Source organism: Chrysemys picta, unplaced genomic scaffold (genome assembly GCF_011386835.1).
Source record: "Chrysemys picta bellii isolate R12L10 unplaced genomic scaffold, ASM1138683v2 scaf180, whole genome shotgun sequence".
Lineage (NCBI taxonomy): Eukaryota > Metazoa > Chordata > Testudines > Emydidae > Chrysemys > Chrysemys picta.
In genome coordinates, this window is record NW_027052887.1 from 36,342 (window position 1) to 64,087 (window position 27,746).

The following is a 27,746-nucleotide window of genomic DNA, read 5'->3' on the forward strand; positions in this document are numbered from 1 at the left end:
GTTCGTCAATTTAACAAAGAAATTGATATGCACCAGGCTTGCTATCACAAGGGGAGCCTCCGACACACTTCAAACCAAACACACTGCGTCACGTAGAATAAACAAACAGATTTATTAACTATAAGTGATTATAAGTCAAAGCATAACAAGTCAGATTTGGTCAAATGAAATAAAAGCAAAACGCTGATCTTAACACTTTCAATGTCCTTAAAAATGCTTCTCACCACAGGCTGGCTGATTACTTTTCAGTCAGGTTCTCCCCTTTGATCAACATTTCAGTTGCTTGATGGTAGTGGTGTCTGTAGATGTAGGTGGAAGAGAGAGAGCATGGCCTTTCTTTCCTTCTGACTTTGCTCCCCGTCCCCTTCAGAGTCAGGTGAGCATTACCTCATCGCAGTCCCAACCTGCCTAAAGGAACAGGGTGACTCCCTTGAGGGTCTAATAACAGATTATTTTGTTGCTGCCTGCCTAAGCCAGTTTCCATTGTTCCTGTGAGGCTGGGCTGGAGCTATCTCTAGACCAGATCCTGCATTCCTTGGGCACTCTAATTCCCTTTGGCTTTGGGAGGTGCACAAGGAAAGTAGGTGCAGGTCTGAAAAGCAAATTCATATTCCCCCAGCAACACCAAAACCACAGCAGTACTCAGAAATTCGAAAGCCACTAACAGTGGGGAAACCTCGGGAAAAGTTCCCCAAAGCCCTAGCTACAAAATAAAATATTGATCATTATTAATGCAGTTTGTTAAAGAACAAAGGCCCAGTGAGGAATCAACTGCAGGAGACATAAGCCATTCAAAACTACATAAAGTACAGTGAATATGATCCAGGCGTAAATCAACATCTCTTCATTTCCATGGCATTAGCATGATTTACACCCGCTGAGAATCTGGCCCATTATGTGTTTGCACATGTTTGATGGGAGGTTGGATTGGTAAACAAAAGCACAATGTTGTCAAGGGGGTAATAATTACTAGGAAATTACTAGTTCTAAAATACATGGCTGGCAATGTGCTCCCTTGCCTCTCTTAACAGCTGTATGGAACTAACAAATCTTAAAAAAAAGGCAACATATCAGTGAAATCAGTCGGGGGGAGGGTCAAAAGTTATCCAAAAAAACTGTTTTTTGATGGAAACAGGTTTTCAACTAATAAACATTTTTCACAAAAAGGATCTGCTTTCTGTGGAAAAACTCAAATACTGCAAACTCAAAAGATTTTGGCCCAAAAACAGATGATTTTGGGCGTGGATCAAATTTTGGGAGGGGTTTCAGCTGAAAATTATCAGGTTTTGAATTTTTGCAGGAAAAAATATCAAAATTTTCTGCAAGAAGAAAACCAGCCCATTTTTCTTTCAGACAGGGCTGGCTCTGCCCAAGTGCTGGCAAAGTCCACAGTTCCCACTGACTTCAATACGACAGTGGGCACTCAACTCTGGAAAAATCAAGCCCTTAGAGCTGCTCCTAGAGTGGGGAACTGTATCTAAACCCGCTACGGTTTTCTAGCCATGTATTTTTTTAATGAGAAAATAAAAAAAATTTGCAAGGAAGGGAGCTTGCAGGGACCGCCCCACGAGCCCTGAGCTCAGCGTTACGCGGGGGCTCGCTGTCTGCCAGGGAACTGAGTCTTTGAGTTCACTTGGCTGCTGCCAGGGGGACGGGACAGCTCCTCTGCACTGGGCATCTCTGGAGCTGCAGGCGCCTGGCGTGGCCTTGGGGCTCTGGCTGCCCCTGGCTCCCGGCTCTGCCTGGCCCTGGGGCTCTGGCTGCCCCTGTGTTCTCCACACGTTGGGTGGCCCCCGCTCACCTTGAAGCCTGGCGGCTCCCGCAGGTCCCACCGGCAGGCACAGCAGCAGGATGCCCATGATGCCGGTCACCTTCCTGGCCATGGTGTTCAGTCCCCGCAGGACTGGAACCCGCCGGGCTGGGGCTGGGGCTGGGCCTGGGGCTGCTGCATTAGCAGGCGGGGCTTCCTCCTCCTTCCTGGTGCGCTGCCCGGGGCCTGAGATGGGCCAGGAGCCCGGATGCTGCGGCAGGGGGCACAGGTGATCGGCCCATGGCTCCTCCTCCCGGGACTGCTGCAGCGTCGGTGTTTGACACAGGCCATTGGAAATTGGAAAGGTGCAGGAAAGAGCCACAAATACGATCCAAGGGGCTGGAGAAAATGTCTGATGGGGAGAGATTTACAGAGCTGAATCTATTGAATATCACAAAAAGAAGATCAGAAGTGACTTGATTACAGAGCATAAATACCATCCCAGGGAGAGACTCCCGGGTACTAAAAGGCTCTTTAGCCCAGCAGAGACCACCAGAACAAAAACCAATGGCTGGAAGTTAGAGCCAGACTAATTCAAATGAGAAATAAGCATATACGCTGACTTTTATTTTTCCTGGTGGGTGCTCCATCCTCACTGCACCCCAAGGCCCCCCCACTCCACCTCCTCCCTCGAGGCCCCGCCCTCACTCTGCCTCTTCCTGCCTCTGCTCTGCCCTCTCCTCCGAGGCCCCATGCCAGCTGCCAAACAGCTGAATGGCAGCCCAGCTGTGACTGGTGGGTGTTGACCACCCCTGCTATTTTTTTCCATGGGTGCTTGAGCCCTGGAGCACCAATGGAGTCAGTGCCTATGCCTGATTCTCTTCTCACTTGTAGCCGTGTAAATCAGGAGCAACCCTAAGGAAATCAGTTAATGAACCCCAGCGGTTCACCAGCCTGGGAAGAGCCTAATGAGTGGCTGTGGTTCAATAACAGATATAAACCCAATCTGACAAGCCAGAGAAGGCACGTCAGACTGGCAGTGCCAGCAGGAATCTGAAACACACTTCTTGAGTTGAAGAGGGTACTCAGCAGGGGTAAGGCTGACTGGCATAGCTATACTGGCAAAGACGCTATAGTGTAAACAAGACCTGCATTAACCACGTTTTCAGGCAGTTAATTTCCCTTGTTTCCTGAGGAAGTGGTGTTAGTGAGGGGGCATGATTGGAGGGCACCTGTGGGAGGGGAATGATCTGCCACTTTAGCTACCAGCTCTGAGCAGAGCAGCTTGGCACGCACAGAATTGGGGAAAGGCAGTGGCAGTGAGTCTGCATGCCCCCCACCCCCAAACTGCACCCATGGTGGAACTCCCCATCCCCCCCCAACACTGCAGCATCACCACCCCCGCCAGGCTCCCTCTGCCTGAAACAGGACTCACCTAGTGGTGCCTGCAGTTGGCACTGGCTGGGAGCTGGAGCTTGCCCAGGAGATCTAGGTAGCAGGCGGGGCGACCCAGGGGAGCAGGGTCTCACCACTGCTGATCAGACTGGGTTTTTGCAGAGCAGAGGGAGCCTGGTGCTCCCCCCTTACCCACCTCTAACCCTAGCTGGAGCAGTGGAGCAGCTCCCTGAGGCTGCTGGAGGAGGAGCCCCACCCTCCACCGAAGTCTGACTCAGGCCTGGGTCAGCCTTTGCTGCAGCAAGCCCAGGGGGGCTACAAAAGTTGAACAGCTAATAGGTGATTAATGCAGCCATCTACCAGCTGATCGGTGGGGGTGGGGCTACTTATCCCTGGCTGGGGCTGCAGCTCTATTGCTGGTGGGTGTTAAGCACCCGCTAATGTTTTTCACTGAGTTCTCCAGCTCTGGAGCACCCATGCAGTTGGCACCTATGGAAATAAGGCCCAACATTATGACAGTGGGGGGTGATTAACCACTAGAACAACCGGCCAATGGAAGCATTTGATTACCCAGATTCTGATTCCTCCAGATCCAACCTGGAAGCCCTGCTGGAAGGTGCTTTCGCCAAACATAAGTCATTGGGTCAATATAGGGGTAACTGGGAGAAATTCTCTGACCTGTGCTATACAGGGGGTCAAAGTCAATGTTCTAATGTTCCCCTCTGGCCTTCAAATCTCTGGACCTATGAAGCTGCTGCCAGGCAGCACTAGGTATGACGGCTTGAGTGTGTGCCAGGCGCTGGGAACAGGCCTGCTCAGTGCATGGCACAGGCCCACATTGCAGAGACTGGGGTGTGGAGCTGAGAACAGAGAGAACTGTCATTGTAGGCTGTGTTCAGGATGGGATTGGAAGGGACAACAGGTGTCTGGAGTTGCCCGTGTCTGGGGTCTTGGACAGACAGCAGAGGGGAAGCTGTGTGTGGTGTACATTGCCCTGGTACAGTTTCCAGTAGCAGGGAAGGGAGAGAGATGAGGAGCCAGAGAGGGTTTCTGGAGGCAGGTTGGGTGGGGACTGTGAACCTGGGACAACAGGGGGTGTTTTCATCAGAAGGATGTGAGTTGTGTCAGGTCCTTCCAGAAAGATCCAGACTGCTGACCCCAGCTTTGTGACCTGGGATCTTTCTGTGTGGGACACAATTCCTCATTTCTCAGTCTAGTCATCTAGACATCTGAATTCCCATCACAATTAAAAACAGACTGTGTCTCCTGTTCATAGAATCATAGAAGATTGGGGTTGGAAGAGACCTCAGTAGGTCATCTAGTCCAACCCCCTGCTCAAAGCAGGACCAACACCAACTAAATCATCGGAGCCAGGGCTTTGTCAAGCCGGGCCTTAAAAACTTCTAAGGATGGAGATTCCACCACGTCCCTAGGTAACCCATTCCAGTGCTTCACCAACTTCCTAGTGAAATAGTGTTTCCTAATATCCAACCTAGACAGGCAGGAGTATAAAAAATATTGCTCGAGCATGCAGGGATGTAATCAGAAAGGCCAAAACACAACTGGAGTTGCAGCTATCATGAGATGTGAAGGGTAACAAGAAGGATTTCTACAGGTATATTAGCAACATGAAAAAGGTCAGGGAAAGTGTGGGACCCTTAATGAATGGTGGAGGCAACCTAGTGACAGATGATGTGGAAAAAGCTGAAGAACTCAATGTTTTTTTTGACTTGGTCTTAGCAGACAAGGTCAGCTCCCAGACAGCTATCCTGGGCAAAACAGTATGAGGAGGAGGTGAGCAGCCCTCAGTGGTGAAAGAACAGGTTAAGGACTATTTAGTCGATTTAGTTGGTGTTGGTCCTGCTTTGAGCAGGGGGTTGGACTAGATAACCTCCTGAGGTCTCTTCTAACCCTAATCGTCTCTGATTCTATTTCTATTTTTTCCAGTCATCCTCCACCCCTTTCTAGTCAATGTCATTTTACTGGTGCCAGGGGCAGTGTCTTCATGTGACCAGACCAGGCTCCACACTGAGATTTCTGGGATTACACTCGGCTGTTTGCAGACTATGAATAGTGTCATGATACAAATCACTCACCTATATTACCATCATAACTGGAACTGGTATCACAGATCCTAGTGAGTGCTCCTTCCTGGCTACCCGCTAAGGCTGCTGTCAGGGCCAGCTCCAGGTTTTTTGCTGCCCCAAGCAAAAAAAAAAAACAAAACAACCGGAGAGCCACCGCCGAAGCAAAAAAAAAAAAAAAAAAAAAAAATCTACACAAAAACCCCCGGAATGCCGCCCCTTGAAAAGTGCCGCCCCAAGCACATGCTTGGAATGCTGGTGCCTAGAGCCGGCCCTGGCTCTGTATTCCCAGGGGTGTTTCAAGCTCATGGAGCATGAGCAGAGTCCAATCACACCCCCAGTTTTGGGGTCCTTGGCGCAGTCTCTTGCCACTTAGGACTTGGTCAGATAAAAGAAAGACTTTGAAGCTTCTCCATTCTGATTCTCCTTCCATATGTTTGTGTCCTTCCAGCATCCAGCGAGTCTCCTTTTGAGCCTCCAAGGAGAGGCATGTGTGTAGTAAAGGTTGGCTTTTCAGCCTGGATTATCACACACACATCGCCAGAGGAGCAGAGGGGAGTGAAAAAGTCAACAGACAGATTGGAAACATTGTTTGTTGATGTTTTTTAACTCTCATGGTTTGTGGGGCCAATCTGATGGTTTTTTAGGATCTGACTCATGATTTTTGATCTCTGAGGCTGACAGTCCTGCCCCAGTGTGTCAGAAGTGAGTGAAATCTGCTCTCCAAAGCAGGAGTAAAGGAAGAAAATGGCCAGAGTGGTGAGTGAGTGGGGACAGTGGTGACTCAGGGTGGAGAGCTGTGGGAGCTGCGGCAGGAGGAGGCAGAGTCGTGTCTCAGCGCAGCACTGCAGTCCCTAGTGCAAACGGCTCTGCGACAGAAATGTGATTGTGGCAAATCAGGCAGCTGGCCTTGCTGGAAGCAGAGATTTGAGCAATTCCAGACGACTGCTGGTTTAATAGAGGAAGCCCAAGAATACCAGGTAAATGCCTGGCCATTTGCCATGGGTGATGCTGCTGATGACATCCTGTGTGCCAGACTCCTCACTCTGAGGAGAGGAAAGACTACGCCAAAGGGAAAGAGGTGTTTAAGGCCCATTTCCTGGGCACATAGAATGTTATCTAGGAAAAGGCCAGTTTGAATAGCAGGTGCCAGGAACCAGAGGAAACAGCTGAGATTTTCATTACTGCAGTTCATAGTCTGGCTGAATGTTGGAAATATGGAACATTTAAAGATGAACTAATAGGAGATGGGCTAGTTATAAGAGCCACTGACTGATCAACACAGCTTCAGTTAGACCCAGACTGCACACCAGCAAGTGTGATAGCAAAAGTGAGAATGGTGATGTAAGCAGAGTCTGAATGAATGAGCTCTTCTCTGATTTCTAGTGATGAGCTGGAACAGGAGTAGTCAATTATTTTTTGTCAAGGGCCAAATTTCTTGGTCAAGGTATAGTCAAGGTCCAGACTCCGGAGAAAATAATAAAGACATTATAACAACAATGATAATTATAAGATTTTGGGTCTGTTCAAAAACATCTGGTGGTCCGGATTTGGCCCGCCATCATCTGCCCATTGACTGCTCCTGGGGGGAAAAGACTTCAGGAGCAGATTGTATTTGCACAGACACACCTACACTGCCTAGGCATGCAGCAGAGGGGGCTGCTCTGCCAAAATGATCAGTTTTGGCTGGTTTTGGGTTACAAATCACTCTAGTATTTGAGTGGAAGGGCAATGAAATGTTGTTATCCTGAGTGTGTGAGCAAAGGGCATCAGAACTGTGATTTGCAGGCCCCTGACTGAGTGGGTCACGCAGGGATTCTCACTTGCTAAGCAGGGGGTAGAGTTGCCAAATCCCAGTGAAAGAGAGACAAGGGTGGAGGCGGGAATTCTTTTCTGGTGGTGTGGGCTCTGGCTAAGAGTGGTCTCTCCCTTGTTTAAAGACAGAGCTGGTTAGTCTCAGTGGTGAGCCCTTGTTTTGTTCTGTGGTCACTACCCCTGCAATCACTGCTAACCAGCTGTAGGTGCTGAGCCTTAGACCTGGTGTGGGGCCATGTTACAGTGAAAGGGACTGTCCAGCCTGCACCAGCAGGGAGGTTCCCCACTACTGGCTGAAATCCCTGAGAGCTGGGTAAGTGACAGAACCTCCGAATGTGGCAGCGGAGAAAGTGGTGGCAGCAGCGGGCCATGACAAAAATGGGTGGAGCAGCAGAGTGAACAACAGCAGTGGTGGGTGACAGCAGCGAGTGAATGCTAGCAACTGTGAGCCAATTGCAGAGGCAGCAGCTGAAGCATTGCTCAATGCCTCCCCCCACACCCATGGTGGGAGGTTGTAACGGGGTCCCTGAGGTGTAACGTGGACTGTGGGACTGCTGAGCCCTCCAACCCCACCTGCCTGGGCCGTCCCTCACACTGCGGTGCTAATGTCAAGCTACAAGCCTCGGACAGGCCCTGCACTCACACAGCCATCCACAGGCAGGGACACACCTGTTACCCGAAATTGGGTCAGCTAGTGAGCTTCGGGAGGACTAATGACCCACCAGAGTTTGGCAGAAAGCAGTACGTTTATTATATTGATAGTTAAGCTCAAAATAGAGGGTGGTGTCACATTCACACTTGCATACTCATGCTCCCAGGACAGGCATGGCACTGGAGATGTCAGGATCCTTCAACGTAAGTGTCCCACAGCATAGCGATGGATTGTGCGATGAAGGTAAGTCTTCCCGAGGCATGATGGAATGCAACGCGGTGAACCACTGGCCAGGCGGTCCGGGCGAAGGGCCTTCACGGGAGGTACAAGCTTGTGAGTGCACTGCTGAGCACATGGCCCCTTCCCCTTTTAAGGACCTGCTCTTCATGGCCTGTGACTAGAGATGACTTGGCTGCATCTGGTTGGTCACACTCCACCTCAGCCAGTGTCCATGCAGTGTCCATGCATTGGGTGTGTGAACGCTGCCTAATTAGAGTCCCAGACACCTTGCGGAGCTTGGGGGCGGAGGCTCGACTGATTAGGGGGCCTATAAAAGCGGCCGCCAGCCAGGCAGCGGCACAGCTGTGAGCAATGGCACAGGAGGCTGCTAACAGGGGAGTTTGAGTGGGAGTCTCATTGGAGGAGAAGGTATCTGTACTTGTGTCTGTCTTTGTAGTGCTTGTGTATGTAGAGGCCTGTAGGGGCACTGTGCTGGGAGGGCAGCCGAGCCCTGAGTAGGGGGCGGAGCTTGGCTGATTAGGGGGCCTATAAAAGCGGCCGCCCAGCCAGGCAGCGGCACAGGAGGCAGTGAACAGGGCTGCTAACTGGGGAGTTTGAGTGGGAGTTTGCAGGGGGAGGTGGAAGGGGAGGCAGGAGGGCGCGGTGTCCCGTGTGCTCTGTTTCCCCAGGTGCACTGGGCAGAGACTACAGCGGCCATGAGCCAAGCAGCAGGGGACACAATGCAGATGATTGCATGTGGAAGCTGCGGTATGTACATGGTACTAGAAGGGGGAAGCCTAAACAGAGGTATGTCTGTATGAAGTGCCGTCTAATAGAGCTGCTGGAAGAAAAGATCCGAGGGTTGGAGATGCAGGTAGATACCCGGGTAGAGTTTAGAAGGGGGTTCGAGCAGCTGATGGAGGAAAGGCAAGGAGGGGCTGAAGGGGAATGCTCAGGGGTTCAGGTGGAAGCAGGGGCTAAGGTCTGTGAGGGGGGAATATCTGAGGGAGAACAAGGGCAGTGGAAGCATGTGACCATGAGAAGCAGGCCAAGGAAAAGGAGGGCTAGTGAAGGGGAAATAGAACTCAGGAACAGGTTTGGGTGTTTGGATAGCGAGGAGGGGGGGCAGCAGGTGGTAACTGAAGGTGGGAGGGTGAGGAAGAAGAGAAGAGCAGCTAGCCCAATAGAGAGAGGGGAGGAGTTGATGGAGACAGCACCAAATCTGGGCCCCGGGAGGATACAGGATGGCACAAGGGGGAGTATAAAGGAAAATAGGAACGGACACGGGTTATGACTAGAGAGAACAGAGGATAGATTAGTAGATCGCACTGTCGCCAGGCAAAGGCAGGTTTACGTGATTGGGGACTCCTTACTGAGGAGGTTAGACAGGCCTGTGACCAGGGCGGACCCAGAGAACAGAAGGGTGTGCTGTCTACCGGGTGCTAAGATACGGGATGTGGACCTGCGGTTGAAAAGGATCCTAAAAGGAGCAGGTAAGAACCCCTTGATAATCCTTCACGTAGGAACAAATGACACAGCTAGGTTCTCGTTAGAGAGAATCAAGGGAGATTATGCCAGACTGGGGAAGACGCTCAAGGAAATCGAGGCTCAGATCATCTTCAGTGGGATTCTGCCTGTTCCTAGAGAAGGGCAGCAAAGGGCTGACAGGATTGTGAGGATAAATAGCTGGCTAAGGGAGTAGTGCTATAAGGAGGGCTTTGGGATGTATGGTCACTGGGAGGCTTTCGGGGACAGACAACTGTTCTCACGGGATGGACTTCACCTGAGTAGGGAAGGAAATAGACTTCTGGGAGGGATGCTGGCTCATCTCATCAAAAGAGCTTTAAACTAGGAATCTGGGGGAGACGGTTGGGAGATGTCCAGTTAATCTCCACGCCAGATTCCAACATTGAAAAGGAGGGTGATGAGATAAGAACAGATATGTCCAAACCCTTCCCCCCGGCTATAAGAAGGAGAGGGGGGATGAACAGCAAGGGGTCCGTACCAAATTGCATAACTGATGGGAGACAGGCTAAACGGCATACATTAAGATGTTTATACACCAATGTGAGAAGCCTAGGTAACAAAATGGAGGAATTGGAGCTCCTGGTCCGAGAAATGAAACCGGATATCGTAGGAATAACCGAAACCTGGTGGAACAGTAGTCATGACTGGAGTACAGATATGGAAGGGTATGTGCTGTTTAGGAACGATAGGAACAAAGGTAAAGGTGTGGGGGGGTAGCATTGTATGAGGTAAACTGTAAAGAAATAATAACTGATGGAATGGATAAGACGGAGTCTGTCTGGGCAATACTCACACTGGGTAAAAGAACTACTAGAGCCTCCCCGGGATAGTGCTTGGGGTGTGCTATAGACCGCCGGGACTACCCTGGATATGGACAGAGAACTATTTAATGTTTTTAGGGAAGTAAATACTAATAGGAACTGTGTAATCATGGGAGACTTTAACTTCCCGGATATAGATTGGGGGACAAATGCTAGCAACAATAATAGGGCTCAGATGTTGCTAGACGTGCTAGCTGATGAATTCCTTCATCAAGTAGTAGCTGAACCGACGAGGGGGGAGGCCATTTTAGATTTGGTTTTGGTGAGTAGTGAGGACCTCGTTGAGGAAATGGTTGTAGGGGACAACCTTGGCTTGAGTGATCATGAGCTAATTCGATTTAAACTAAATGGAAAGATTAACAGAATTATATCAGAGACTAGGGTTTACAATTTCAAAAAGGCTAATTTTAATAAATTAAGGGGACTGGTAAGGGAAGTGGATTGGGCTAACATATTTATGGATCTAAAGGCGGATGGCGCCTGGGATTATTTTAAGTTGAAGTTGCAGGAGCTGTCGGAGGCCTGTATCCCGAGAAAGGGAAAACGGTTAGTAGGAAAGAGATTTAGACCAAACTCGGGGGTGGTACCGTTGGACTGGAGAATAGCTAATGTGGTTCCTATTTTCAAGAAAGGGAAAAAAAGTGACCTGGGTAACTACAGGCCTGTTAGTTTAACATCTGTAGTATGTAAGGTCCTGGAAAAAATTTTGAAGGAGAAAGTAGTTAAGGACCTTGAGGTCAATGGCAATTGCGACAAATTACAACATGGTTTTACGAAAGGCAGATCGTGCCAAACCAGCCTGATCTCCTTCTTTGAGAAAGTAACAGACTTTTTAGATAAGGAAAATGCAGTGGACCTAATATACCTCGATTTCAGTAAAGCGTTTGATTCCGCACGAGGAATTATTGGTTAAATTGGAAAAGATGGAGATTGATATGAAAATCCAGAGGTGGATAAGGAACTGGTTAAAGGGGAGACTGCAGTGGGTCATACTGAAAGGTGAACTGTCAGGTTGGAGGGAGGTCACCAGTGGAGTTCCTCAAGGTTCGGTTTTGGGTCCCATTTTATTTAATCTATTTATTACTGACCTCAGAACCAAATGTAGGAGTGGGCTGATAAAGTTTGCGGATGACACAAAGTTGGGAGGTATTGCCAATTCGGAGAAGGATTGGGATATTCTGCAGGGAGACTTGGATGACCTTGTAAATTGGAGTAATAGAAATAGGATGAAATTTAATAGTGAAAAGTGTAAGGTGATGCATTTAGGGATGACTAACAAGAATTTTAGTTATAAGCTGGGGACGCATCGGTTGGAAGTAACGGAGGAGGAGAAAGACCTCGGAGTCCTGGTTGACCGCAGGATGACTATGAGTCGGCAATGTGACGTGGCCGTGAAAAAAGCTAATGCAGTCTTGAGATGCATTAGGCGAGGTATATCTGGTAGGGATAAGGAGGTGCTGCTTCCGTTATACAAGGCACTGGTGAGACCTCATTTGGAGTACTGTGTGCAAGTTCTTGTCTCCCATGTTTAAAAGGGAACTCAAACTGGAATGGGTACAGAGAAGGGCCACTAGGATGATCAGAGGAATGGAAACCTGTCGTATGAAAGGAGACTCGAGGAGCTCGGTTTGTTTACCCTAACCAAAAGAAGGCTGAGGGGGGATATGATTGCTCTCTTTAAATATATCAGAGGGATAAATTCCAGGGAGGGAGAGGAATTATTTCAGCTCAGTACTAATGTGGACACGAGAAGGAATGGATATAAACTGGTGGTGGGGAAGTTTAGGCTTGAAATTAGACAAAGGTTTCTAACCATCAGAGGGGTGAAATTTTGGAACAGCCTTCCGAGGGAAACAGTGGGGGAGAAAGACCTCTTTGGCTTTAAGATTAAGCTTGATAAGTTTATGGAGGGGATGGTTTGATGGGATAACATGATTTTAGTCAATTAATCAACAGCGTGCCATCACTGGTAAATAGTATCAATGGTCAATGAGGGTCTGGCTAGAGAATCTTGCCTGCATGCTTGGGGTTCTACTGATTGCCATATTTGGGGTCGGGAAGGAATTTTCCTCCAGGGTAGATTGGCAGAGGCCCTGGAGGTTTTTCGCCTTCCTCCGCAGCATGGGGCGGGGGTCGCTAGCTGGAGGATTCTCTGCGACTTGAAGTCCTTAAATCACAGGATTCGGGGACTTCAACAGCTGAGTCAAGGGAAAGGGGGTGGGTCAGCTTTTGTGGCCTGCATCATGCGGGAGGTCAGACTAGATGATCATACTGGTCCCTTCTGACCTTAAAGTCTATGAGTCTACCTGGGAGCTCTCCTGATCTTCCAGCTGTTCAACCAATCCATTCATCCCACAAGCATTCCAGGAGGGAGGGGTGGGGAAAAGTGTAACAGACCTTTTGAGCATACAGGTTATACATAGCATACAGATCACTGCTGCTCCTACAACAACACCCAACTGCATTACATGAATACTCTCCCAGCCACTCATGAGCCATAGTAGGGAGGCTCCAGTCAATTCCCCCCAGCTCCCCAGCCTTGCACCCCAGGATTGTACCATTGTGCACTTGTCAGCAGCCTAGCCAGTGTAAGCTCATTACCTAGTTCACCACACCCTCAGTGTGGAATGGACACACATCAGCCTTTGTAGTCTGAGCTGCAATTCCCCAAGCACGTCAAACAAAACACACTGTTTGAGGTAACATATCAAACAGGTTTATTAACTACAGAACAGTTGATTTAAGTGATTATAAGTAGCAGATGCAGAGGTCTTAATTCTAACTTAAAGAGGCTAAGCAAGATTTGAATCAAGCAGTGTCTCACCCTAAGAGCTGGTACAAGCAGCTTCCAGTTCTCCAATACACAGACTGAACCCCTTTCCAGCTTGGGACCAAACTCCCTCCTTCAAAGTCTTCGGCTACACTACGGACCTTACAGCGGCACAGCTGTACCGCTACAGATGTGCCGCTGTAAGGTCTCCCATGTAGCCACGCTTTGCCGATAGGAGAGAGTTCTCCTGCTGGCATGATTAAACCACCCCCAATGAGCGGCGTTAGCTATTTCTGCAGGAGAGCCTCTACTGCCAACATAGCGCTGTCCATATCAGCACTTCTGTCTGTGACAGTTGTCTGTCAGGGCTTTCTTTTTTCGCACCCCTGACCGACAGAAATTTTACCAACAGAAGTGGTGTTGACAAAGCCTTTGTCTTTCAGACAATCTTCCAGGTGTTGAGCTGAGCGGGGAGAGAGGCCAAGTAATGATTTCACTCTTCCTCTTTTATACTTTTTTCCGGCTGCTCGAAAGATTCTTGCTGTGACGTGGGTTAGCGTATCCCCATGGCATACGTGCCTTCTCCGAAAAGTCTCTGGGATAGTGGATTGAGTGTTGATGAGCCCTTAACTCCTGTCTGGCCACTGATGGCTGCTCCTTTGTCCCTACTGAAAGGCTGGCTTTGGGCATCTCCCAACCCCATGACATATTTCAGTAACACAAAAGGCAATACCTCATAACTTCACACACAATGATAGCAGAGACAATCCAACAGGATATTACGGTTCAACAGATCATAAAGTAATCGTTCTAGATTACTACATTTTTAATTGACTGAAACAAAGACATTATTTTAAATTAATCAGTCACAGAGGTTTAGTATGTTCATAACAATGTTCATTGCTTTTAGAAAAAGGGAACACTAATTTATTTTGTGTTATCTCCATAACCAGACATGTTTATGAAATTTCACCAACTTTATGTTTCCAAAGATTTTAGGCATAACAAAGGATTTTAAATCTTACTACGGTACTGATTGTGCTGGAGGGTTCTCTTAAAACTAGTTCATCAAATAGTTCAGAGGTAAAGAAAGGGAAACTTGTTTGTCCAGCTATCTGGAAGGAAAGCGTTGTCCCTTTAAGGGCTAGCCTCTCTTCAACAAGGGGGTGAAGGGAGAAAGGGATGGACAGAAAGGACAGGGAGACTTTGGAAGCAAGTTTTTTGTACTATAGTAACTAAAATTAAAATATGTATTTTAGATAAGAGTGGTCTTTTGAAGGATTTATTTTAAAAACTATATGTCTGAAGAGCCAAGCATGTGAGGCTAAAGGTGAATACTCAGATCGTGGATCTAAAACTCTATGCAAGGATTTTTTAGAGATGTGATTTCATAATCTTCAGCAATCTTCTAATGAAATAGTTTAAAATTTGCTTTAAAAATAAGGTCCCGTAGACTAACATATTCTGAGTAAATATTACAGTAATGCACAACTGTTTTTGTCAGTAAATTCAGAAACTGAGACCTGGTCCACACTAACCCCCCCACTTCAGACTAAGGTACGCTAATAACGTAGCTGAATTCGAAGTACCTTAGTCCGAACTTACCGCGGGTCCAGACGCGGCAGGCAGGCTCCCCTGTCGATGCCACGTACTCCTCTCGCCGAGCTGGAGTACCGGCGTCGACGGCAAGCACTTCCGGGATCGATCCCAGAAGATCGATCGCTTACATCCGGACCAGGAAGTAAGTATAGACGTACCCTGACAGCATATACCTAGGGGTTGGCAAATGCCTGTTAAATGGCTTCATTACCACTCGAATGGCTCTTTAACAGTTTCAATGTTGTGCTAATAGGATTGGCAGGCTGGAGGCTTTTTCACTTTTAAGTTACTAGATCCCTTCCGGAGTAAGAGACACCACGCTGCAGCAGCCAGCTGTGGGAGCCTGCAGGAAGGGTCAGAACAGGGATAGGAAGGTGGGGGGGTGGACACTAAGACCCAGGAGGTGCCCCGAATTTTCCGGTGCCCTACACAGCTGTGTATGCTGAGTATGCCTAAGGACGGCCCTGGTTGAATGTCACCCCCGTCCCTCCATCTCAGGGACACAGTCTGAGCTGGGAGTTCATCTGAAAGAAAGGACGGATTCTCTCCCCAGCGAAGGAGGCCTCAGTGAAAGTGAAGATCGGGGCCTCATTATCAGCACTGAAAAATGCCACCTGCCCCTGTTCATAGTCCAGACAGACCCGAACCTGCCGGTGCCAGCTGCTCTGGGGCAGGGTGCTCTGAGGGGCAGGTTGAACCTTAGACACCCATCCCCACCAATTCATGGCTCAGATCCCCTCCTCAGGGGAAATGCCGATCCAGCCTTTCCTCCACACAGACTCCCTGGCCACCCCGATGGCCCAGAATTCCTCATCCCCCACCTCCACCTCCCAGTACCAACTCCCCGTGGTGAACCCTGGAGAGCCCAGCACACAGTGCCAACGATCAAATCGCTCAGGATTGTTGGGCAGGTCCTGCCGTGTGTCTCCCCATCTTACACCCCGCCGATCCTCAGACAGGATGAGTTCAGGATGAGCTGTGTCTGGATCCAGAGTCACATGCACTGTGGGGAATTCAAGGGAATGGGTTAAAAAACCTCGGGACAGGAAGGGGGACAGCAGCTGAAGGGGGGGTAGGGAGTGGGGGGAAGGGGAAGGACTGCAGTAGAGGACAGTAGGAGCTGAAATAGGGGGCAGAGAATGGGGAGGGGATAGGTAATTTTAAGTTGAAAAGATCGTAAATGTGTTATAAGACTGAAAACTATTATAACTGTACTTGTCATGAACCCCCCTTTCAGTGACAGGTGGGTCCCCCTTGCCGTCCCTTCATTCCCCATATTCGTCTCCTCACCAAGGGGTGAAGGCAGAAACCCCCCCTCCCTTCAACCCCCGTTGTGATAACTGTCCCTACAGGCTGACCCTGACTGTGAGCGCCGCTGGCAGACCTGAGTGAGAGCTCATCAAAAGTCACAGTAACCCATGGTAATAAATGTTGAAAGTAGGGTGACCAGAGAGCAAATGTGAAAAACGGGACCAGGGGTGGGGGGTAATAGGAGCCTATATAAGAAAATGTCCCAAAAATCAGGACTGTCCCTATAAAATCGGGACATCTGGTCACCCTAGTTGAGAGGAAAGGGGTTGAAAGGGGAGTGAAACAGACTGAAATAGCCCAGACAAAGAGACCTCCTGCTATAACTCAAGGATTGAGTTAAGCTCATGCCTGGTGAACAAGCGACGTGTGGGACTGGTACTAAGGAGACCAAAATTGGTGTGTCAGAAACTGGGTGTAATTGGTGGACAATATAATGAGTGAACAGAGCTATTTCACCTCTCCCTTCCCTTTGGGGTTCTTGAAAGAAAAGCCTGTGGCAGGAGAGTCTGAGACTCACTGCTGATGGGGGGAGGGGTGACTGAATGGAGTGAGCTGCATCATCATGGCTGCCACCCCCACTGTCCCCTGGAACCCCGGGATCCCCCATGTCACCGTTGGATCTTTGTCATCCTGAGCCTGAAAGGCACCTGACCAGACCAGGCCAGAATGTGGGACCCAGATGACATCACTACCTCCATTGGGTCTGGCTAAAACCCACCACCACCTGGGATGTGAGACTTTGCCCCTCACTTCCTGTGTCCTCTTCCTCCCTCACGTCTTCTCTTTCCTATAGCCAGGGCTGCCTGGGGGGGCAAGTGGGACAATTTGCCCCAGGCCCCGCAGGGGCCCCCACGAGAACGTCATAGGCTCCCCCCCGCCTCTGCCTTCCCCCATCCCCCAGCGCCACGGCGCGCCGCATCCAGGAGCAGCCCTGGACAGCGCTGCAGCGGCATGGCTCGGGCGGGGCCTGAGCTCCTCCCGCTCAGAGCCGCGAGGTAAGGGGCGGGATTGCGAGTTGCGGCCGAGCGGCGGGAGCTCAGGCCCTGCTGGAGCCACGCCGCTGCAGCACTGTCCAGGGCCGCTCCTGGACACGGCGCGCTGAGGCTCCAGGGGATGAGGGAGCCGGGGCTAAGCAGCATGGTAAGCCCCTCTGAGCCGGACACCCCCCGATCGCATCCCCCAACAGCCCTGACCCCCAGTTCTGAGCCCAGCCCTTCTAAGCCGGACACCCCCCGACCCCATCCCCCCGACAGCCTTGACACCCAGCTCTGAGCCCAGCCCCTCTGAGCCGGACACCCCCGACCCCACCCCCCCGACAGCCCTGAACCCCAGCTCTGAGCCCAGCCCCTCTGAGTGGGACACCTCCCTGACCCTATTCCCCCGACAGCTCTGACCCCCAACTCTGAGCCCAGCCCCTCTGAGCCGGACACCCCCGACCCGGAGCCCAGCTCCCCACCCAGCCCTGGGCAACAGCAGCGCCACCCCCAGGCAGTGACAGCCCATTATGTAATTGCAAATGTATACATACCATTAAAGCATTTAATTTTTTTAAATAATGTAATTCGTGTATTTTCAAATGATTAAAAATTAATTTTCGAATGTATTTCACTGGTTAATTTTTACATTTCCAAATATATGTTGCTATCGTATTGCAACTTTATTTTATGGAAGGGGCCCCCAAAATTGCTTTGCCCCAGGCCCCCTGAATCCTCTGGGTGGTCCTGCCTATAGCTCGGCTTTTGCCGTCTGTCTAATAGGAGTTTGGCAGAGTTGGCCAAGTCTGCATATTTAGCAACACTGCTGTAAGCCTGGGAGCGGAGGAAGCAGCTAAAATCCATGTACCAAGCAGCCAACACTGTTATGAGTTTTCAGGTCTCAGAGTGGCTGATCAGACCGTGAGCTGGGCTGTGTTTCTCCAGCAAGGGTCACACTCCACTTCTGAGCATCTCTCATTGCCTAGTTTGTGTGAATCACATTCATAGGCCTCACGTCTCCCCACACATGGTATCAGGGGCCTAGGTGCCTGACTGAGGCTTTGTAGATGCCACGGGGGGGGGGAGGGGAGGGGCTAGCTGAAAGTTAGGCATAGTGCCCAAGTTCCTTTGTGGATCTGGGCCTGAGTGCAGAAGGCTCTGGGTGTGTTATATTTCACCCAAACCCACAGGGCTGCACTAATGATAATTCTTTAAACTTATCCCAGACCTTTTTCCCACCATCCTGTTTGTTTCCTACAGCAGTCTGAGGTGCACTCAGAGTTTGCTTCTGAACTTCAAAGTGAACTTAGTGCCAGAGATAAAAGGAGGATTCAAACTCCTTTGAAATCCCTGGGTATAATAATAAATAATCTCAGAACAACAGTTTCTTCCACCAACAAAGCAGATCTCTGGAAGGGCAATGTCTAGAGAAAGGTTTCTCTCCCTAGCTGATTTAGCCAATATTCTGCAAATCAGTCAGATACACCTCTACCTCGATATAATGCTGTCCTCAGGAGCGAAAAAAATCTTACCGCGTTATAGGTGAAACCGCGTTATATCGAACTTGCTTTGATCTGCCGGAGTGTGCAGCCCCCTTTCCCCCCGGCGCACAAGGGGGAATGATGTTAGCTAAGGTGATGGAAGCACTCTTCCACTGGCCTGGAAGACTTTCATACCCCTGACCAATGTAGCTACACTGATAGAATTTTCATGTGTAGACCAAGCCTTAGCTAGACTCTTATTTTAAGCTCTTAAGTGGTGCTATATATATAGCTATACTTTTTCCAGTTCATTGTAGAAAAAGTGGAACTATGCTTTTCATTCATCTCTTCAATCTCTCACACATTTAAAAAACATAACAATGAATACATTTCAAATATTGCTATATTTGAAAACAAAACAGCTTGTGGAGGTGTCAGCAAGAAGAGGTGTCAGCAAACATTTCTTACAAGACCTTTTAACTTATTTATTTCTAGTTTTTTAATCAGATTCTTAAATGTGTAGAAATAAAATGTTAAGGTTCCACATTAAAAACAATTTTCAAAAGATCATACAACTCCCATCCCTTAGTGGGAGGTGTTTCTCTGTACTCCAGGTAGAAGGAAGAGGGAAAATGGAACTTACCAGATTTAGCAAGAATTTCCTCTAAAAGACAAATAAAGAAAAATAAATAATGTATGAAAATGATGATAGTTGTTAAGATGTTTCATAATAGAGGTCTTTTTTCTCCCCTGTCCTTTTTTGTATTTTTGCAAAGTCAAATGGTCAAATATGGATCAGTAATAGAAACCTGTGTTCCCAGGAGCCACATCATATGTCAGGGCAATCCAAGGAACCACGCTGATTTTAGAGCAGTTAGGAAAGACCAGCTTCAAACACAGGCCTGATCTAAACCTTAACTCTGGCAGGGCTGTCACCTTTATATGTTTAATACTTAATATACCTTAGAGAATATTTATGAAAATACTTATGTACCTTAATATTTAATACTCATTGGCCCAGAAAGCAAGTGTAGGCTCTGTAGGGTAGGGATTAGGATGGTCACTGGGGAGGGGTGAGCTCCTGGGTTTCAGTCTCTGTGCCTAAGACTATTTAATGATTTATACCACCTAGAACAGCTTCGACAGAGAGATTGAGAGAGACCCACTTAGAATAGCCAGCAGCCCTGCAGTTAGGGCACTCGCCTAGGAAAGGGGAGAGCAGGGATTCAAAGCTGGGCCGCCGCAGTTCGTCTGAGTGACTTAATAACTGGGCTATCGGTGATCAGAGGGACATCATCTCTGCAGTGCTGTACATGTAGACAAGCCATGACGCATCATTCGAAAAACTAAGGAGGTGCTCCTTAGTTTTTAGAATGACGCGTCATGGCTTGTCTACATGTACAGCACTGCAGAGATGAAGAAGCTCTCTCGTCAACAAAGCGCTGTCTACACCAGGGTTAGGTCGGTATAATTTTTCACATCCCTGAGTGACGTAGTTATACCGAGATGTTTGTGGTGTAGATCTGGCCTAAGGCACCTTGTGAAACCTAACAACATAGGACTGGAAGGAACCACCTGAATCATTGAGCCAGTCCCCTGCTATCACTGACCACCTCTTTAAATCTAGCCCTTCATTTCCAAACTGACTTAGCTTTTAATTTAAACAATGTTTTCAAAAGCCCCAAATCACAATGAAATAGTTTTGAAGTTTTTATAACTACCAGACAAACAAAAAAATCAATTATTTCAACAGCTCTTCCTCTGACTCTGTCATTCACCAACCAGTCTGCCTGCACAGACCAGGGAGCAGAGGCGTTAAGTTGGAGAGGTTGTAGCTGATAGACTTTTTGACCTTTGTTACATCTGAATACCTCAGCTCTTTGACTAAGCAATGGCACTGTTATAAAATAACTGTGCTCTCTGATGCTCAACCATTGCTATTCTCCTGAATTTCAAAAGGTGTGAAGTAAACTTTCTTGTCTGAAATTACAGCACGTTGCTTTGAATATACAGCAGGGAAACAGATTTCCTCCATTCGATGGAAAATTTTATCTCTTCCACTGTCTGACTGAAAACGACAACATGTACTCAGTAAATCCATTGTACCCTGCTTTGCTGCTATTTGAAATGACAGCTGTGTCAGAGATGATGGTGCACACCTTGGGCTGGACTGTACACTGCGCTAACACCTCTGAAATCCAGGAAATACAAAGTTAAGTTACATGCCACCTGTTCAAAGCATCCTTAGTTCTGCCCCTTTTAAGCTGTGTCCCACCATGTCCACAACATACCATTCCCATCAGGCAGAGCAGTTTTCAATCAGTTTTAGCTCAGTGAGAAAAGTTATCTTTTAAACTGCGAGTCTCAATCCTAACTACAGCAGAGTTGCTGCTCCATTATCAGACTTCACTGTTAGCTACATCCATGCAGCCTACCTTGATATACACCTGGACCTTTTCCCTAGTGAAGCCTGCACTTACTCCAGTCCCCTGCTCTCACAGACAGCTCCTGTGGCACTTTGTACCTCAAAGCAGCCCCCTGAAATCCCTATATTCACCCCATCATATAATTATGATATGTTTCCTACAAAGTATCCATTGTAAAGTATCATTTTAAAATTCTTGATCTGTTTAACATTAATATCCTGTTGGATTGTATGTGCTATGATTGTATGTGAAGTTATGAAGTTTTGCTAGGTGTGTGTTACTGAAATATGTTGTGAGGTTGGAAACATCCACAACCAGCCTTTCAGGTGCAACAATGGAGTAGCCAGATGTGCTGATGGGCCATTAAAGGGAATTCACTTTCCCAGCAGCCATCCCAGAAGATTTCTCAGAGAGGTCACGTAGACAATGGAGATTACTTGACCAATGGAGGCAGACCCCCACCTCGCAAGCATAGATCTTTGCAGCAAACTGGAAGAAACTATAAAAGAAGGGATGTGACATCGTGATTGGCTTCACTCCTGCCACAACTCAACACCTGGAAGAAACATCTAGCGGACAAAGACTTTGAACTGTGGAGGGTGGTCCGGTGCTGGAGGAGAGACCCAGCCACTGTATTGAAGATCTGTGACCTGTTTGTACCATCTGTCAGGGTGAGACACTGCTTGATTCAAATCCTGTTTAGTTTATAGAACTCAGATTGCAAATTTACTTTTCTTTCTTAGGTAACCAACTTTGATCTCTATGTTTGCTACTTATAATAACTTAAAATCTATCTTTCTGTAGTTATTAAATCTGTTTTATATTTTACATAAAATAGTTGAAGTGCTTGGAAAATCTCAGCTCAGGATACAAAGGTTAGTGTGTGTCCTCTCCACATTGAGGGAGGGGCAGACTGGGTAATGAACTTACATTGCTCAGGCTTCTGACCAGCGCAAGACACTTCAGCTCTGGGGTCCTAGGCTGGGGAGCTGTGAGGATTGGCTGGAGCCTCTCTGCTGACGATTCATGAGTGGCTGGGAGAAGCATTCATGTAACTCAGCTAGGTGTGTCCCTTCCTGTGGATATCCGTGTAAATGCAGAACCTGCCAGAGGTCTGTAGCTTGCCAACAACCACCCAGTGGTGGGACAGAGGGCTCAGCAGTCCCCCAGTCCAGGTGACATCCTGGGATCCCCATCACAGCCCCTTCATAAAATCCTATTAAAAAACTTAGCAAGTTCCATTTTAACATTAGTTCTGTTTCATAGATTCATAGATTCTAGGACTGGAAGGGACCTCGAGAGGTCATCGAGTCCAGTCCCCTGCCCGCATGGCAGGACCAAATACTGTCTAGACCATCCCTGATAGACATTTATCTAACCTACTCTTAAATATCTCCAGAGATGGAGATTCCACAACCTCCCTCGGCAATTTATTCCAGTGTTTAACCACCCTGACCGTTAGGAACTTTTTCCTCGTGTCCAACCTAGACCTCCCTTGCTGCAGTTTAAACCCATTGCTTCTTGTTCTATCCTTAGAGTCTAAGGTGAACAAGTTTTCTCCCTCCTCCTTATGACACCCTTTTAAATACCTGAAAATACCTTTAAATACCTGTTGTTTTCTCTCACAACACTTCCTGGCAGTCTGCTCCAGAACCTCACTCCTCTGATGGGTAGAAACCTTTAGTTCCCAGCCTGAATTGAATTCAAGGCCAGATAATCCCCATTTCTTCTTGGTCGATTTGATTGTTAGCTTCAACAGTTCATCTCTCTCCATGTTGTTTACTCCCCTGATGCATTCGCAAAGAGCAATCACATCCCCTCTCAGCCTTCCCTTTGCTACCCAAAACAAGCTCAGTTTTTTTAGTCTCCTCTCTTACGGCAGGCCCTCCATGACCCTGATCATCCTGGGAGCCCATCTCTGAACCTGAAATTCATCCACCTCTGGCTGAGGTTGTGGGACACCCCACAGATGCCAGGACAGGAGAGCAGCCCCTCTTACAAAATATCCAGCTCCTGGGTGCTGATCCTTGGCATTGAGGAGAAGCTACAATTTGCTGCAGAAGTAGAAGAGGAGCCAGGGGAGGGATTTGAGTAGGGAGCGGACGACATGGTTGGAGAACAATTGAGGCAGCTGATTTTGCTGGCACAATGTTCGATCAGGCTCTTCATTTCTCTGGTGGGAGAGAAGAGCTTGAGAAGCAACAAAAGCACCTAGTGCCAGGGCTGAGACCCAACCAGAGTCCCCCTGACCACAGGGGAACCAGCCCCATGTAACCTCCTTGCCCAGCCACATGGCGATGGGGGAAATGACAGCAGGAAAACTTAGAGGTGTTCCAAGCCCCTGCAGCCAGGATTCCTCCAGCAGTAGCCGGCAAAGCAGCAATAGCCTGCTGCCCAGACAGCCTCTGGCCTTTTCAGTTTGCTGGTTTCCTCTTTGCTCTGCTCCGTTCCCTGCCTCCCTCTGCCCTCCATGGTCCTAGGCAGGACCTGAATTGCTAATATATTGAACAATCACATTCTAAAAAACAGTGTTTCAGCCCTTCTTCTTTCATCTTAAAGGAAGAGCAGAAGCTGTGTTTATTTCCCCTTTGCTAGTCTTTTGAATACACCCCACTGGTCCCAGAAATTACCTTTGTCTTTCTTCATTTCAGATCGCAAGGTTGCTAGAAGGAGAAAAAGGCAAATTATGAGCTTTCGTTCTGCCATGGTTATGGTGATATTCCAACGGTTGAACACAATGTGTTGTGCTTGTGAAAGAGAGGGACAGATTTACAGTTAGTGGTTTAAAACACACCTGTCTCAAATGCACCGTGTGATCAAGTGAGGTCAAGTGAAGGCAGGGAGGAGTCGGCTATGTGGGATGAGGATAGAACTTGGGGGCAGAGAGGTGTGATGATCTGGCAGAATTGGGAGGGGAAAGATGAGGAAAGGAAGGAGATGTAGGACTGTTGTTTTTTTGGGGGGATGCACAGGTCAGGAAAGCCTCATCCCTTAGTGGGAGAGGTTTCAGGGGACTCCAGAAACAAGGAATAGGAAAAATTGAACTTACCAAGTTCAGCAAGAATTTCTTCTAAAAGACAAAAAAGAGGAATTAATAATGTGTAATAGCTGTTAAAAATTTTAGTACAGTGGTTCTCTCCCCACCCCTGCTACCTTCATCCATTTTGTTATGTTTGCAAAGTCAAACACAGGCAGTTTTTGTTTGTTTGTTTCCTGTTTTGGGCATGCTCTCTTGTGACGTTTTTTATCACTAGAGTTGGGCAACATTTTTCAGCTGAAATCATCATCATCGGCAGTTCCTTGGTTCGCGGATGATCTCTACCACAGATTTACTTATGGGTCCTGAGATATCTCAGGAGTCCAATCCTGGAACCACAGATCTGCCCGCAGTAGGTACAGACATTTCCTAGCGGGTCAGCTCCCCATTGTGAGAAAGTTCTTTTTCCTTCCTTCAGCTTTGAGGGAAAGGCGCTTCTCCTCGAAGCGGGCCACTACCTGATGGAGGCTGACCACTGAGGTCAGTTGGTGGCTTGCTCCTCCCAGCTTGTGATGTCCACATCAGTTTTCTTGAGATACATTTTCAGTGTCTATTTGTAGCGTTTCCTCTGACCACCACGGGATCTCTGACCATGGGTGATCTGAGAGTAGATGGCTTGTTTTGGGAGGCGAGAGTATGGCATCCGCACACAATGTTCAGCCCAATGAAGCTGGTTCATGAGAATCATTGCTTAGTGCTGGTGACATTGGCTTCAGTGAGGATGCTGGCGTTAGCGTAGCAATCTTCCCATTTGATGCGAAGGATCTTCCAGAAGCATTGTCGGTGGTACCTCTCCAGACAGTTGGGTTTGCATCCCTAAAGGAGTGTAGGAGTCATATTTGTCTTATGGGTTATGTAAAAGGCCTGAGGCAGGCTGATGGAGCACTTTAGTCTTCCGAATATTGAGTCAGAGTCCTAGGCTTCGATGAGCTTGTGCAAAAAAATCCAGTGTGGACTGAAGGTCAGTCTTAGTGTGCACGAGGATGTCATCAGCATCTGGCCCTGCTGCCTTGCTGTTCTTCATTTGCACGATGGATCATGTTACTTCTTCGAGGGCAGGAGGATCAGCAAGAGATTCTCTTTCATGTCACTGAGGTATAGATTCGATGGTGGCATTAGAGACGGTTGACTCACGATTCAGGAGTGACTCAAAATGCTCCTTCCAACTGGCTTTGATGGCTTCATTGTCCTTAAAATATGTCAACCCGTCTTAGGCTTGGAGTGGTGTAGGACCATGGGATCATGGATTGTAGACTTGTTCATTTAAATTGCACAGATTACAGCTAATAGCCTTTTTGACTATTGGTACATCTGAATCAGGGCCGGCTCCAGGCACCAGCTTCTCAAGCAGGTGCTTGGGGCGGCCGTTCCGGACAGGGGCGGCAGTTCCAGGTATTTGGCGGCAATTCGGTGGAGGGTCCGTCACTCCGCCTGGGAGTGAAGGACCTCCCGCCGAATTGCCGCCGCAGATCGCGATTGCGGCTTTTTTTTTTTTTTTTTTTTTTTTTTTGGTACAAAGGCCCATGGTTCAGAAATCCCTTTCCTAGGCCAGTGTTCTCGACTCGGCTGACACATTGTCCCTGAAAGGGTCAGTTGAGAACTCAGCGTGCGCACAGCAAGCTGGAAATCTGCACAGTGTGTGGAGCGTGTGTATGTGACTTGGAGCTTGGCAGGGCAGCAGCACTGGTTCGTGGGGTTAAGGCAGCTGGGCTGTGCAGGAGCACTCCACAAAGCAGGGTGGCAGACATGGGGTCTGCAGCTGGGAGTGTGTCTGAGAGGCCCAGAAGCACATGGGATCCTGGGGTTAGGCCCACCCACAGCAGACTGGCGTCAGTCCAGAGAGGGGGTGACACAGGGCCTTGAAGTGATTTAATTAGCTAGCAAAACACCCCTACCTTGGACCCATGAGCAGCCTTTGCCATGGGAATCACAGCGTGAGAGCGGTGAGTCGGGGATCCTTTGCAATCTTCACAAAGAGCTTTGGCAATCTCCTTACAGAACCATGTGAGCTCCTTGCCATGTTCCCCACAGACATTCCCTTCCCTCCCCCTTTTTCCTGGTTTTAACCCCAGTTGTTTGATGAACTCTGCTATGCTGTCCAGCTGAGTGTTGGAAAGGTCTTTTCCAGAATGTGCATTTGGATGTTTAAAAGCGCGCTGGCGCAGCTTACTGACTCGCTCAGACCTCAGCGAAAAGAATATCCCCATTGTTATTGCTGCTTGCTGTGCACTCCACAATATCTGTGAGAGTAAGGGGGAGACATTTATGTCGGAGTGAGAGATTGAGGCAAATCGCCTGGCTGCTGATTACGTGCAGCCAGACACCAGGATGGTTAGAAGAGCACAGCAGGGCGCGGTGCGCATCAGAGAAGCTTTGAAAATGAGTTTTGTGACTGGCCAGGCTACGGAGTGAAACTTCTGTTTGTTTCTCCTTGATGAACCGTCCGCCCCCACCCCACCCGGTTCACTCTACTTCCCTGTAAACCAACCACCCCACCCTCCCCTCCCACCCTCGAGCAGCACATGCAGAGGCAATAAAGTCATGGTTACTTCACATTCATGCATTCTTTATGAATTCATCACACAACTAGGGGGATAATTGCCAAGGTAGCCCGGGATGGGTGGGGGAGTAGGGAAGGAAAAGGACACACTACAGTTTAAAACTTTAACTCTTATTGAAGGCCAACCTTCTGATGCTCGGGCAATCATCTGGGGTGGAGTGACTGGGTGGCCGGAGGCCCCCCCCCCACCGTGTTCTTGGGCGTCTGGTTGAGGAGGCTATGGAACTTGGGGAGGTGGGCTGTTGGTTACACAGGGGCTGTAGCGGCGGTCTCTGCTCCTGCTGCCTTTCCTGCAGCTCAACCATACGCTGGAGCACATCAGTTTGATGCTCCAGTAGACGGAGCATTGACTCTTGCCTTCTGTCTGCAAGCTGACGCCACCTATCATCTTCAGCCCGCCACTTGCTCTGTTCATCCCGCGATTCAGCCCGCCACCTCTCCTCTCGTTCATATTGTGCTTTTCTGTAGTCTGACATTGACTGCCTCCATGCGTTCTGCTGTGCTCTGTCAGCGTGGGAGGACATCTGGAGCTCCGAGAACATATCATCCCGAGTCTGCTGTTTTCTCCTTCTAATCTTCACTAGCCTCTGTGAAGGAGAAACATTTGCAGCTGGTGGAGGAGAAGGGAGAGGTGGTTAAAAAAGACACATTTTAGAGAACAATGGGTACACTCTTTCACGTTAAATTTTGCTGTTCACATTACACAGCACATGTACTTTCGTTACAAGGTCACATTTTTCCTCTTATATTGAGGGCCTGCCGGTTTGGTGTGAGAGATCACTCACGCAGTGCCAGGCAACAGATTTCGGCTTGCAGGCAGCCATGGTAAGCCACAGTCTTTTGGCTTTTTTAACCTTCTTAACATGTGGGAATGGTTTCAAACAGTAGCACCCTCCTTTCCCATACCAAGCACCCGTTGGGTTGGCCATTTAAAAGGGGCTGCGGTTTCCGGGTTAACATGCAGCACAAACCCAACTAACACCCCCCCCCAAATCTCTGGGATGATCACTTCACCCCTCCCCCGCACGGCGTGGCTAACAGCGGGGAACATTTCTGTTCAGCAGAGCAGGAACGGGCACCTCTGAATGTCCCCTTAATAAAATCGCCCCATTTCAACCAGGTGACCGTGAATGATATCACTCTCCTGAGGATAACAAAGAGCGATAAGGAATGGATGTTGTCTGCATGCCAGCAAACACCGAGAACATATGCTGCCATGCTTTGTTATGCAATGATTCCAGACTATGTGCTACTGGCCTGGCGTGGTAAAGTGTCCTACCATGGCGGACGGGATAAGGCAGCCCTCCCCAAAAAACCTTTTGCAA

The 27,746-nt window shown here is 48.6% G+C and overlaps 1 long non-coding RNA gene across 1 annotated transcript; it reads right to left on the minus strand.

Moving 5' to 3' along the window:
• Positions 1-27,387, minus strand: LOC135978246 (uncharacterized). Its single transcript, XR_010595678.1, has 4 exons — positions 26,548-27,387; positions 23,874-23,894; positions 23,455-23,487; positions 1-2,191 (listed from the first exon to the last, which is right to left on the minus strand). It is a non-coding gene; the product is annotated as an uncharacterized LOC135978246 (long non-coding RNA).
• Between the last annotated feature and the right edge of the window lie 359 nt (positions 27,388-27,746).